At 45.7% G+C, this 15,004-nt stretch overlaps 1 long non-coding RNA gene across 1 annotated transcript; it reads right to left on the reverse strand.

Annotated features, from left to right (window-relative positions):
- Positions 1–1,841: 1,841 nt before the first annotated feature.
- Positions 1,842–11,067, reverse strand: LOC308579317. Its single transcript, XR_014004410.1, has 3 exons — positions 10,238–11,067; positions 7,930–7,997; positions 1,842–2,571 (listed from the first exon to the last, which is right to left on the reverse strand). It is a non-coding gene; the product is annotated as an uncharacterized lncRNA (long non-coding RNA).
- Between the last annotated feature and the right edge of the window lie 3,937 nt (positions 11,068–15,004).

Here is a 15,004-nt window from a genome sequence, read left to right on the forward strand (position 1 = left end):
GATACAAGTTAATGAATCTGTTTCTGTGTAGCTGAATCCTGAAAGAGGCAGGACATCAAGAAAAAACAAATTCTGATGTGGTCTCCTTGGTTGACCCGAATCAGCCCAGTTTGACTCAGGAACTGAGATTTAGCTGGATCCAGAACACCCACCCCAGACTATTGTCTATCCAAAATGGAACCGTTTGTGCACAAAAGAGGTGTATCAGCAAGCTCAGGGAAATCTCAAGGTTCACAGGGGTACAACTGTGCAGTGGGAAGCCTGGCAAGCCAATGCCCTGCTTTGAGGGGTAATAATAATAATAATAATTTATTACGGCCGTAGGCCCATACAGATAAAAACAAGACATAAATAACAGCCTGTGCACGTGGGAAAAAACAGCCGCTAAAACACTATTATAACAATAAAATACTATAAGATGGAATGGCATACTACGCCTTAATTAGCTTGTGGTGCTCCTTGGCAACGCTTTTGGGTAAGGACAGCGACCAGGAACCTAGCCACTTTCAGGGTCGTATGGGTATCCTTATCCTGCAAGATTTGGGCAAGGTGGAATTTTGGTGGGGTACCCTCTAGTTTCTGTATGATTGATCCCAACAAATTTGCCCGTGGCACCTTGAATAAGGGGCAAGTGAACATAATGTGCTGAAGCGACTCCGGCGTCTCCTTATCACATTCGCACATGGCGGAGGCTTGGCCCTTTGAGAATCTATGTCTCAGGACATTGGAGGGAAAAACGTTAAACCTCGCTTTGGTGAAGGCCAGCCTATGGGCAACAGTCGAAAGGGAGGAGAGGTATGATGGCACGCAGTAAGTTAAAGTGATACCAATGTTCTGGGGCGAACAAACACCTCCCCCCAGCGTATAATTTCGCTGTAAATTGATGTCATCCAGTCTTTGGCGGATCAGTCTTTGAGCAGTGATTTGATCTAGTTTTAGGGAATCTAAGGGAGAGATTCCATAGCTCAGGAGTTTGGCATGAATTCTACTAGTCCAAACGCTGGAGAATTCATCTCGCCATAAGCATTGGACAAGGTAATGGTCTGGTAATCTATGCCACAATGATAACCAATAATTGAAGACTTGCTTCCACAGGCAAGTTTCTAAGGATGCGATCTTCAATTCTAGTCGCATGGCTGCGTTGCTTACGCACAGGGGGAGCATTAGGAGCCGACGTAGGAATTGGTTTTGCAGAGTCTCAAGAGGAGCAAGGTCTGTCATCACGGCCCAGAGCGGGGCAGCATAAGCAAGCACGGGAACCACTTTTGCCTTGAACACCTTTAGGGCCGAGGGAACATGCAAAGCTCCATCCGAAAAGAAAAATCGGAGGAGCGCATATGACAGAGTTTTGGCCTTGTTAAGTAGGTGTTGGATATGTGCTTTCCACCCCAAATTGTATTGAAAAATAACTCCTAGGTATTGAAATTTTAGGACTTGCTCTATTTTTGCTCCACCAAGCTTCCATTCATATAATCTCCGACTTCTGGTGAAAATCAGAATCTTAGATTTAGCATGATTGAGGGGTACATTAACGGCGCCCTGCAATCCCAGCACCACTTTGCAAGCCTTGAAAAGCGGTGTGGCGTTGGCAGGGTGCATGTCTGCTGTGTCCTCTCAGCACCAGCTGGAGGGTGGCTAAGAAGGACGCAACAGCTCATGGCACCCTGCCAGCTTTGCAGGGTTGGCAGGACATTGTGAGGAATGCACCCTCCTAAAAAAAAAAAAAAAAGCCTCCGGGGCACCGCCCCACAGCCCCCCCCACACACTATACCGCTGGCTGGAGAGGAATGAGAAACTGAGAAGGTGGGGGTGGGAGGGATGAAGTTCAATGAAGAATTCTGAAAAAGGACATTCTGGCTGGAACCCTGAACAGGAGCACTCCATACTGCAACATTTTGTTGCAGGTCATACCCATGGAATTTGGTGGCTAAGCAAGGCCAGATTTGTGTTTTGCTGAAGGATATGAAAGGTGGTATGTAGTAATGGAGGAAGTCACCACTCTCGTAATATACAAACTGGGTCTTAGTCATGTATGGCATTTAGCTGTTACTCAGAAGTTACATATATGTATATTATAGAATTGGAACAGAATCTCCGGACAAAGAACTGTGTCAGTATGAATTGAAAGCTTCATTTTAAACTGAATCAAAAGGAGGATGTTAGTCAGAATGGCTGGCCCTGAACTTGTTCTGTTGATAGTTTCCAAAACAGCAGCATAAACAATGCAAACAAGACACACCACACACAAGCAACCCCCCCCTCCATTTGCGTGAGTAGCATTTCCTGGAAAGCATGGGTGCAATTTCTTTCTTGTTCCATTTTCTGAAAACACTTCATTAACATCACACCAGAGGTCTCCAGGATCACATAACTCTTTCCTTTGAAGTTGTTCGTATGCAGTAGACCACTTCTGACAGTCTGAGGCATCATAAGACCACAGCAGTCAGATGACTGTTTTGATATTCACCCTGGTCAGGAGGCTGAGAACATGTTCCACACCACCCGGGTCTCCGTTTACTCTCAGATTGCTTGTTGACAGGGGCAGGAAGACAGAATTTCTTCTGAGTGAGCCTGATTTCAAAGGTACATAGGTAAGGCAAAGTGGTTTAGTCATGCTGGCCACATGACCCAGAAAGCTGTCTGTGGACAAACGCCGGCTCCCTCAACCTGAAAGTGAGATGAGCACCACACCCCTTGGTCAAGTTTGACTGGACTTAACCATCCTGGGGGTCCTTTACCTTTACCTTACCATCTACTTCAGAACTGTGAACACTGACAGGCAGCTGCTCTCTAGGGTTCCAGGGAAGATTATTTCCCAGCCTTTCGTGGAGATGACAGGGATCGATCCTGAAGTTTTTATATATTCTGAGTAGTACGGTATGTCAGGAGCTAAATACCAATGTCTTTAGAGTGGATTTCTTGAGGCAGGTGCTGCACACTGATGTCAGATGCTGGCCCAAAATTTGGTAAAGGGGATGAATTAAGCATCCTTAGCTGTGCAGGAGTTAGTTCATGGGTAGGCAGACTAAGGGCCCGGGGGCTGGATCCGGTCCAATCTCAATCTGGCCCGCGGACGGTCCAGGAATCTGTGTGTTTTTACATGAGTAGAATGTGTCCCTTTATTTAAGATGCATCTCTGGGTTATTTGTGGGGCCTGCCTGGTGTTTTTACATGAGTAGCATGTGTGCTTTTATTTAAAATGCACCTCTGGGTTATTTGTGGGGCATAGGAATTCATCCCCCCCCATATAGTCTGGCCTCCCCACAAGGTCTGAAGGACAGTGGCCCCCTGCTGAAAAAGTTTGCTGACCCCTGAGTTAGTTGATATAAATCGGGGATTCTGAAGTTGCCTGACACAGGGTGGGAAATGTGCCTGGATGGAGGACAGAGTGTATGTGAAAGCTAGCCTACTATTCAGTGGTAAAATTAGCATCATTTCCCTGCTAACATTTGCTTCTGGCCCCACCCACCCCTGGCAGGTGGCCCCTAGAAGGTTGCCCAGATGGACATTAGGTCCATAGGCCTCCATATAAGGTCCCTTACCCCTGTATCAAAGGGAAGTTATTAATTTTAAAGTTTACATTTATGCCCTTCAAAGCCCTGTTTACTTCAAACAGTACCTGCAGAAGCAAATATCAGCCAGGGAGGTGGTGCTTTTCAGCAGAAAAACAGCATGGGACTACTATCCAGACCCAGAGAACATTCTAGATTAGGGCACTGTGAATGCTTCTCCTCCAAAATAACATACCCTTCCTTGGGGAAAAAATGGATTAACAAAAGTCACATGTAACTCGATTTGCTCTTGGTTTGTCTTTGTTCATGTGAAAGTCACAGCATATCACCCTGTTGCAAAACTGAGAGTTTCATCACAGCAACACATACTTTTTATTCCTGGCTCAGATAAAGCAGAAAATGCAGCTATAATACACTGTGAAATCCATTCTGAGCATGAGCTAGCCAGTGCTTTAATTGATTAGGACTTGGAGCTGAGGAGAGAATGTATTTACCTCCCCATCCTTTTTTTAAAAAAAGTATATTTTACAGGGAAAATATGAGCAAGAGTCTGCTGTGCTGTGCGGACCATTTTACCACTTCAAAAGATATGCAAATCCCATTTGGCAGGCAAATATCTCCAACGCCAGACAGTTGCTTTGTTTATCATGAATATGTGCTTGAATGACCCCTGAGATGGTTATGAATATCTTAGCAGACTGATTCATTTTTGCATCAGATTCATAGATGAATTCTCAGTTTGTAATACAGTGGTACCTTGGTTTAAGACCAGCCCTGTTTACGAACTATTCGGTATATGAACTCCGCAAAACCAGAAGCAGTGTTCCAGTTAGAGAACTTTACCTCGGTCTATGAACGGAAGCCAAACAGTGGAAGGGCACCGGTGGCGGGAGGCCTCATTAGGGAAAGCGCGCCTTGGTTTAAGAACGGCTTTGGTTTAAGAAGGGACTTCTGGAACCGATTAAGTTCATAAACCGAGGTACCACTGTACATATATAATTATATTTGCAAAGGAAGACACTACAGCTCAAAACTCTAGCAACCCACCACGGGGGTTATCTGTAAGTAGGGGGTTGGCAGAGAATGAAACCACTCCGGGATTCATTAATATAATATGCCAAGCATTAATGGAAGGGGAAGGAAGAGGCATAATGTTGTGATAATGCAGGGAGGAAGCTACTGATCAAAACATAGTACAATAATTTAGTACATTGTTTTATGAGAAAATAAGGAACATTTGCTTGCTTTTCATAACCACCCCTGCTCCTTTCATGTGACATCCCTTTAAACTTACACTCCAAGTTTTGCTGTAAAGAAGCTGATGGTTTCTAAAAACAAAAGAAGCTGAGAATCTTCAGATGGGACTGGGAAAGATGTGTGTCTGAGACCTTGGAGAGCAGCTGCCAGGCAGAACAGAGCTAGGTGGACCAATGTACTGGTTTGGTTTAAGGCAGCAGTGGGCCTAAGGAAGGGCCACATACTGTAGCTCAATGGTAGAGCAACTGCTTTGAATGCAGAAGGTCCCAAGTTTAATCAGGGCTGGCTCAAGACATTTTGGCACCTGTGGCAAATCACAAAATGATGCCCCCACCTCCTGCCAGGGAAGAAAGGATGAGTGAAGATCTACATCAGGAACAAAGGTGGGAGAGGAGACCAGCAGTGCCTCTTATTGAGGGTAATGCTGAGGAGATGGCAAATCCAATCTCCAAGGAGTGCATTGCAGCTACCGTTGCCACTATAGCAGCAGCAGGCAGGCAATGCGTTCATTGGAGACCATATCTGCTGCCCCTGTGGATCTTGCAGCCCAAGGCACATTTTGCCTCACCTTTCCTCATGGGTGGGCTGGCCCTGATATCTTCAAGTAGGGTTCGGAAAGACTCCCTACCTGAAATCCTGGATAGCTGCTGCCTGTCAGTATTGACAATACTGAACTAGATGGACCAATGGTCTGAGTTTGGTCACATCTGAACCGTATATTTAAAGCAGTATGGTATACCACTTTAAACAACAATAATGTCTTCCCTCAAAGACTTATGGGAGCTGTAGTTTGTTGCAAGTGCTGAGTGTTGTTAGGAGACCCCTATTCCTCTAACAGAGCTACAATTCCAAAAGTGGTTCAACAATTCATACTTCTTCAGGGGAAACTCTGGGCACTGTACTTCTGTGAAGGAATAGGGGTCTCCTAACAACTCTCTAAGGGACGCAGGTGGCGCTGTGGGTTAAACCACAGAGACTAGGACTTGCCGATCAGAAGGTCAGCGGTTTGAATCCCCGCGATGGGGTGAGCTCCCATTGCTCGGTCCCTGCTCCTGCCCACCTAGCAGTTCGAAAGCATGCCAAAGTGCAAGTAGATAAATAGGTACCGCTCCGGCAGGAAGGTAAATGGCATTTCTGTGCGCTGTTCTGGTTCGCCAGAAGCGGCTTAGTCATGCTGGCCACATGACCTGGAAGCTGTACGCCGGCTACCTCGGCCAGTAAAGTGAGATGAGTGCCGCAACCCCAGAGTCAGCCACGACCAGACCTAAGGGTCAGGGGTCCCTTTACCTTTACCTTTAACAACTCTCTGCAACTCCCAGAATTCTATGGGCAAAGCTATGACTGTTTAACATGGTATCATAGTGTTTTAAATGTATGGTGCAGATGTGGCCTTGGTAGGAACCAGTTTCCTAGGTTTTATTTGTTTGTTTACATCTTTATCTGCCACTGTATCATAGAGATATATCACATGGTATGCTACAATATAAAACCATGAAATCAAACAATAAAATCATAAAGAGTTAAAAGAAATTAAAAGCAAAAAGAAATTTTAAAAAAAACATCAAATATTATGTTTTTAATCAGTGAAGTTACTAACTGCAGGTACTGATTATATTTTGGGGTTGTATAAAACCACAATTTTCATAACTTTTGTGGGTTTGTCTGTTTTTGTGTTTAGAGTGAGCTGACTGGGAGAGGTTAAGAGATGCTTTTTTTAAAAAAAAAAATCAATACAGGTTCATGAACTCCCATCACCTGCTTCCTGTATCAAGTGCAGATGTGCAGGTTTGAATGTTCATTGCAGATCTGACACCACAGATTCACAACACTCTCTGGAAGGACTTATTAGGCTATTAAGGCATAACACGCTTGCACTGTCTGATTATGTTTTAGGTTGTAACATGCATGCTTTATTTGGTTGTTGCTACTGAATAATCAAATAAATAAATTTAAATAAGTTTGAAAGAATGAAAAGTGAGAGAGAAGAAGGAAGGGCAGCTGGAAGGAACAAGGACCCAGGGCAGGCATTAGCAGTGAGGCCTTATCGGGACCCTGATTGTGGCATGAGAATGCTGGATGCTGACATTGGCTGTCTATTGATGTATTCATACTTTACAGAAAACTCCTGTTCCTAAACTGTCTGTGATAGTCATAAGACATCTGGGTCCTCTGTTTATGAGTCAACTTGGCATTGCTCAGCAAGGTATAACAAAAGCCATCTGCCAACATTAGACATCTGTGTAGATATGCCAAACACTAAACCAATCTCTCTCTCCCACCCACCCACCCACCCTCTCTCTCTCTTTCCATGCACATAGGAATGAATATAGCAGTCTATGTATTCCTAAGTGTTTGCATTTCCACCAGCTGTCCAACTCTAATTTCTTGTCGTATTTCCTGCATAAAACTCACAGTATCTAATTAGTATCTAAAAAAGCAAGAAAATCCTGTTTGAGGAAGCAGCAGACATAAAACAAGATTGGAGGGGGCATAATCTTTATAGCTTTGTGTGGCAGCCTCAAAATAAATGAGTTATGAATAGCACCTTCTTCCTCTGCACAGGAACATAGGAAGCTGCCTTACACTGAGTCAGACCATGGTCCATCTGGGTCAGTATTGTCTACACAGGGTTCCAGGGATGGAACATCCCCAGCCCCACCTGGAGATGCTGGGGTTCAACCTGAGGCCTGGCAGATGCTCTACCTCTGAGCTGTGGCCCCTCCCCTGCATCTGTGTTGTGCTTCCTTTCCGTTGGAAGAACACAATTTCAATGAAGAAACAGTTGTCGGAAGTACAGGGTTTGATCAGGCAAAGGAAAATATGGGCTTCCAAAACCAGCATGAGAGAGAAATGATTGGCAGGAGAACATTAGGATATTCCAGAAGCAGTTGGCAACAACGTCAGAGTAGCTTTGTTTGCAGGGCTTCATAGGGGGACATGGCAGTAGAGATTAGGGAACATTTGTCAACAGTCCCCAGTGATGTGGGAGGAAAGAAAAGTAAGAGGAGGAGGAGGAGGTAAGTAAGGGGAGGGAGGAGGAGGAGGAGGAGGAGGGGGAAGAAGAAGAAGAAGAAGAGGAGGAGGAGGAGGAGGAGGAGGAGGAGGAGGAGGAGGAGGAGAGACAGAGTGGGAGAACATGATCCACATTTGATGGACTCACCAAAGTGCCCCTGCCCCAAGGATTCACTTGGTCATTCTGCAAGATGATTCTGCCCCAGTAAATTCTCTCTGTGCATGGGTGAATAAGGCCACATTCAGACCATACATTTAAAGCACTATGATGCCACTTTAAACAGTCATGGATTCTCCCAGAGAATTCTGGGAGCTGTAGTTTGATAAGGGTGCTGAGAGTAGTTAGAAGACCCCTATTCTCTGCACAGAGCTACAGTTCCCTAAGTGACTTAACAATCCCACTTGCCAGAGACACCAACTTGGGCCCCAAGCTATGGGTGCCAAGCAGTGGGTGTTATATCATATTGTACATGCGCCTGCTGCTCAGCATTCGCCCCTCCCGCTGCCACTCTCTGGCACCACTGCAGGGCGGGGCTTCTGCCTCTACCATGGGGCCTCTGTTGGGGCCTGTGACATCTGCAGACGCACCATGGAAGCTTGTCTGCAATTGCAGCAGGCCAGAACAGAGGCCCTATGGCAGAGGTGGCGGTCCCTGGCTCCGTCACTGCTGCAGTGCCAGAGAGTCAGTGGTAAGATAGCAGGTGGCGGTGTTAGAGGGCGGGTACCCTCAGTGGTTCTGTCAGGGGAATGAGGGGGGGGGGCTGTCTCTTAACAACTCTCAGCTGCCTTAATAAACTACAGTTCCTAGGATTCTTGGGGGAAGTCAAGACTGTTGAAAGTGGTATAATGCTTCCTTAAGTGTATGGTGCAGATGTGGCTTCAGGTGTGGGTATGTGATCCCAAGCCTGAGACCCCATCCACATTTCCCTCTGCAGTCTTATCTCACCAAGCCTGGAGCATTAAATCCTTGGGTTTGGTGTGTGTGTGCATCTAACTTCACTATGGAGAGTCCCCTCCCTGGGGTCGAGTTCCATTTTTATTGCAATTCTATTTACAGCCACTTAAGAAAGGAAGGAAGCAAGCGAGGAAGGAAGAATCCCCTGCCCCAAGTTCATTATCTGGAAAACATTGTTCTGATTGAGGAAATGAGGGGTAAGATACAAAAGGCCTGGACCAATGGATACAGAGGTTGCACTTGTTTGCACTAATCTGTATCTGGTAGCCTAAGCAACAGTTCAGTCTTAGAAAATAGCTGCCTTCCTTGTGAGTTTATAAAGAAAACATACCCGCTTTTGCGCACATGACATTCTAGGCTGACCACAAGCAGAGGAGTAGGAGTCCCAAACAGACAGTCTGTGTTCGCTTTGAAAACAAGGCTGACTCAAGCTCTTTTGCTACCTAGCTGAGGGCGGGGAATTAAATTTGCATGTGTGTGTGTTCACATTCTTCATGACTTTTCTGATTGCACTCCCTCTTTTCACTGATCCATCAAAGGTTTGCTATTAGGAAAACCAATAGTATTAAGGGGGAGGGGGTGCACGTTGCAGGAATGTGTCTGAGAGAGAAAAAGTGGGAGATGGACAAAAATGTATTTCAGTTCTCTTTGTTACTGTTTTTCCCCCATTCTTAAATTCTGTTATCCATATTTCTGCAGCAATTTTCCCTTATATAATGTGTTTTGTATGTTATTTGTGTGCATTTTTAATGCACACTTTACCCTACTATAGGCACATTACTTGGCTGGACAGCAGCATTGCAAAATTTGGAGCAGTATAAATTTCGAAGGATTGCTGTGTTTCAGTTTGCATATTTGTTTTGCAAAGTGCAAATTCTGTAGGCTCGCTTCTAAATGTGAACAGAATCAAAATAATTATCCCATCCTTACATGCAATGTTTTCTTTCCCTCTCTGAAAGAACTGCAGTCTTCTGCTGCATACAAGTGAATGAAAAAAGTGCCAATTCACTTGGATGGAATTATAGAATTGTAGAGTTGGAAGGAATCCAAGGGTCATCTAGTCCAGGAATCTCAGCTAAAGCATCAATGACAAATGGCCATACAACCTCTGCTTAAAAACCTCCAAGGAGGGAGAGTCCACAACAGCTCTTACGATCAGACAGTTTTTCTGTATGTTTAGTCAGAATCTCATTTCTTGTACAGTGGTACCTCAGGTCACAGACGCTTCAGGTTACAGACACTTCAGGTTACAGACTCCGCTAACCCAGAAATAGTACCTCGGGTTAAGAACTTTGCTTCAGGATGAGAACAGAAATTGTGTGCCGGTGGCGCAGTGGCAGCAGGAAGCCCCATTAGCTAAAGTGGTCTTCAGGTTAAGAACAGTTTCAGGTTAAGAACGGGCCTCCGGAACGAATTAAGTTCTTAACCGGAGGTACCACTGTAACTTGAAGCCATTGGTTCGAGTCCTACCCTCCAGATCCGGAGAAAACAAGCTTCTTACATTTGAAAGCCCTTGAGATATTTGAAGATGGCCATCATATCTCCTCTCAGTCTCTTCTTTTCCAGGCTAAACATACCAAATTCCCTCAACCGTTCCTCATAAGGCTTGGTTTCCAGACCCGTGATCATCTTGGTTGCCCTCCTCTGCACACATTCCAGCTTGTCAACATCCTTCTTAAATTGTGCTGCCCAGAATTAGACACAGTATTCCAAGTGTGCTCTGACCAAGGCAGAATAGAGTGGTACTATTACTTCCCTTGATCTGGACACTATACTTCTGTTGATGCAGCATAGATTAGCATTAGCTTTCTTTGCTGCAGCATCGCACTGTTGATTTATGTTAAGCTTGTGGTCCACCAAGACCCCTCGATCCTCTTCACATGTACTGCTAGTAAGCCAGGTGTCCCCCATCTTATATTTCTGTATCTGGTTCTTCCTGCCTAAGTGCAGAACCTTACATTTGTCCCTACTGAAATTCATCTTGTTAGTTTAGGCCCGGTTCTCCAATCTGTTAAGGTCATTTTGAATTCTGATTCTGTCTTCTACAGCATTAGTTACCCCTCTCAGTGCTGCAATCAGGAAAACTCCTATGGGGTGAGAAGGCACAATTCCCCCTCCCCAGTCTATTTGTATTTACAGTGCTACCTCAGGTCACAGATGCTTCAGGTTACAGATGCTTCAGGTTGCAGACTCCGCTAACCCAAAAATAGTACTTCAGGTTAAGAACTTTGCTTCAGGATGAGAACAGAAATTGTGTGGTGGCAGTGCAGCGGCAGCAGAAGGCTCCATTAGCTTAAGTGGTACCTCAGGTTAAGAACAGTTTCAGGTTAAGAACGGGCCTCCGGAACGAATTAAGTTCTTAAACTGAGGTACCACTGTATTCCCAAGATTTCAGAATGGGAATCTGTTTCCATGGAGGTTTTTCCCAATTTGCCCAGGACCTTTTGAAATCAGCTCAGCCCCTTGGGTTGGGCTGGTCTTGGTTTAAACATTAGGATGGAAAGACCTATTACTGAATGAACCCCACCCACCAAAAATAGGAAATGCAGAATGGGAAATGAATTACACTGAAGTCTGTCCTTTTAGATGGGGACGTGGGTGGCACTGTGGGTAAAACCACAGTGCCTAGGACTTGCCGATTGTATGGTCGGCGGTTCGAATCCCCGCGGCGGGGTGAGCTCCTGTCTTTCGGTCCCAGCTCCTGCCCACCTAGCAGTTCGAAAGCACCCTTAAGTGCAAGTAGATAAATAGGTACCACTTTACAGCGGGAAGGTAAACGGCGTTCCGTGTGCTGCGCTGGCTCGCCAGATGCAGCTTGTCACACTGGCCACGTGACCCGGAAGTGTCTGCGGACGACGCCAGCTCCCAGCCTGTAGAGTGAGATGAGCGCACAACCCTAGAGTCTGATAAGACTGGCCCGTACGGACAGGGGTACCTTTACCTTTACCTTTAGCTGTCCTTTTAATGGCATTTTGATTCCATTAGGGCTTAGGCCTTTGGTACCAGTACAGTAATTTTGTTGAATGTCGTCTGAAACAGGGTGGGCAGAAAGTAGATGCGCATCTGCTGGTAGACCTTTGGGTGGGTTTCTGATCCCCAATTGTCTAACAACAGGAAACACTGTTTAGCTGAGGTGGTAGAGCATGAGACTCTTAATCTCAGGGTCATGGGTTCAAGCCTCATGTTGGGTGAAAGATTCCTGCACTGGAGGTGGTTGGACTAGATGACCTCCATGGTCCCTTCTAATTCCACAAAAATAATGCTTTTGGGGAAGCCAGCAGCCAGCAAATGCGGGCACTGTCTCACCAGCCTCCGCCTGCTCTCAGTCAGCCCCCACTGGCCTGTCTTCTTACTAAAAACCAGTACATACTAAAAACCAGTTACATACACTTCAGGTTACAGACTCCGCTAACCCAGAAATATTACCTCAGGTTAAGAACTTTGCTTCAGGATGAAAACAGAAATTGTGTGGCGGTGGCACAGCAGCAGGAGGAGGCCCCATTAGCTAAAGTGATGCTTCAGGTTAAGAACAGTTTCAGGTTAAGAATGGACCTCCAGAACGAATTAAGTTCTTAACCCGAGGTACCAGGGACGCGGACTTATAAAAAATATTGGGGGGCGGGGCGGGAAAGCTCATGAATAATAAATAAGCTCATGAATATGCAAATAAAGTGGCGCCTCCTCCTCGTGAGCGAATAGGGGAGAGCGTGCTGCGCCTATTAATCAGCTCCGAAGGAAATTGGGTGGAGCTTTTGCTCGGGAGGGAGGGCAGGAGGCATGCAGCCCGACCCTGTGCATTTTGGGCTGAGGGAGGGGCGGCGATGGCGCTCTGCTGGAGGGGCGCCAGAGGTTATTGGGGGGCAGAGCCCCCCAAACGAATTTTTGAGGGGGCTCGGGCCCCCTCAAGCCCCATGGAGTCGGCACCTATGCGAGGTACCACACTGTACAGGGATGGCTTTGCAGGTCATTGGCTCTGATGCCACCTGCTGTTGGGCTTCCTTGCCTTCCATCCTGCCAGTTGCATTGGTCACCAGCTGCCACTGCCAGGAGTGGGCTGACAGAACTTGCATGTTTCGTTCTGGTGCTGATCAGTTCCTAGGCTGGGAACATGCTCAGAAGTTCCTTGTTGCTTATTTCTTAGCAGCTGAGCCTCCTAAATTGCACCTGGCTGTGGTTTGTGGACCTCAGGTTTCCAGTAAAAGGAGAGAGAAAGAATGGGGGGAGGGGGGTATCCTGCCCACCGTGGAGCTAAAACCACCCCATCTCGTCTGGTATCGTGTCCTTTTACCTCGATCTGCTTTTCGCTTTTTAAAAACAGGAATTTAGCCACAGGCAATTGCTACGGTGCATGCTGCCATCTTGTGGCTACCAGGAGAAAAGCAGAAGAAGAATTGAGTGGGTGAGGTTATTTTTTAAAAAGGACCGTGTTCGCACTCCAAAATAGGCACTCAACTTCTGGACAAAGAAACCCCGATTTCTTTACCGCCCTTTTATTGCCTGAACCAGCACACATTGCTGGTTAGCATGCATAATGCACTCTACAATTACTAATTGTGGAGAGAGACAAAAATAGGCAACGACGCTCTGTCCTCACCACTAGCGATGGAGAAGGAATTTCTCAGGATTCCCACTTTAGTGCAAACCTTCCTCATTTGCACTTCCCAAGTATGTGTACAGAAATCAATACAGCTATCTTTGCAAATCTCTGCTGTGTGCATTTTGCGATGCAGCTCGCTTGTTCTCTCTTTTTTAAAAGGATCAAAATTGTTTTTCTCAGAAATATCCTTTGCCCCTTCTGTGCCACCCCTCCTACTTTTCCCCCTGGTGTCATCAACGCTGTACTATATTGATTGCTGATTCTAAAGCTAACTGTCCACGTTCTTCTGCCTCTCTGGCACATGCCCACACTTCCACTCTTGCCAAATCAGTTTGATCTTAGCTTCTGGGATTTGTGGTGCCAGCTGAGCAGAACCCAAGCCTGGAGCTGTTCCCCTCCTCTCCCACCTTCATCTTAACTTTCTAGCCCTCTAGGGAGAGCATTGTTGCATTCAGGTCTTCCTTTGGGACTTGCCATAGGTATCTGGCTGACCGCAGGTTGCTGGGCTGGATGGGTCATTGGCTTAATGCACTCCCCCTCCCAAAGAAACCACATTTAAAAATGCCTAACACAAAAACCCCTGGATCTATTTACCTGTGATTTGGCAGGTTACTTGCCTAGGAGAACATCTATGATGTATGTCATTTTCTTTCTAGTTCTTAAAATTGTTATAGTAGATTAATACCATCCATCTTCCAGTTGTCTATCTGCCTGGTTCAGATAGATCAGCACTTCCCAAACTTGGGTCCCCAGCTGTATAATAATAATAATAGTAATAGTAATTATTATTATTATTATTATTATTATTATTATTATTATTATTATTATTATTATTATTTATACCCCGCCCTCCCCAGCCAAGGCCGGGCTCAGGGCAACTAACAAGCAATATTAACAACAAGTTGAATGAATACAACTTAAAATCAAGATTAAAATACATTAAAATATTGAAACATTAAAATATTAAAATGCAGCCTCATCACAGGAGGTGAAAGGAAAAAGGAAAAAGAAAGAGGGGGAGGGGGAGGGAATCAAATTGGCTCCAAGTCAAAGGCCAGGCGGAACAACTCTGTCTTACAGGCCCTGCGGAAAGAAATCAGATCCTGCAGGGTCCTGGTCTCATGAGGCAGAGTGTTCCACCAGGCCGGAGCCAGAGTTGAAAAGGCCCTGGCTCTGGTTGAAGCCAATCTAACTTCCTTAGGGCCTGGGACCACTAGGGTGTTGCTATTTATGGACCTTGAGGCTCTCCGTGGGGCATACCGGGAGTTTAATAATAATAATAATAGTTTCATGGTCTACCAACTGAACTATTGCTATACATGTTGCTTTTGTCCACATTGCTTAAAATTTTTCAATCTAGTAGAACCAGTTTGATTTGCAAGACTCAGATTGGTTACCTTTTTGTTTCATATATTTCAACAATTCCAAAGTTTGAGTGTCAGTAGCACAGTGTTGTAAGGACGCGGGTGTCGCTGCGGTCTAAACCACAGAGCCTAGGGCTTGCCAATCAGAAGGTCAGCGGTTCGAATCCCCGCGACGGAGTGAGCTCTGTGCTCCTGCCAACCTAGCAGTTCGAAAGCACGTCCAAGTGCAAGTAGAAAAATAGGTACCACTCCGGCGGGAAGGTAAACGGCGTTTCTGTGTGCTGTTCTGGTTTGCCAGAAGCAGCTT

The sequence above is a fragment of the Podarcis bocagei genome (assembly GCF_964188305.1).
Source record: "Podarcis bocagei genome assembly, chromosome: Z".
Classification (NCBI taxonomy): Eukaryota; Metazoa; Chordata; class Lepidosauria; order Squamata; family Lacertidae; genus Podarcis; species Podarcis bocagei.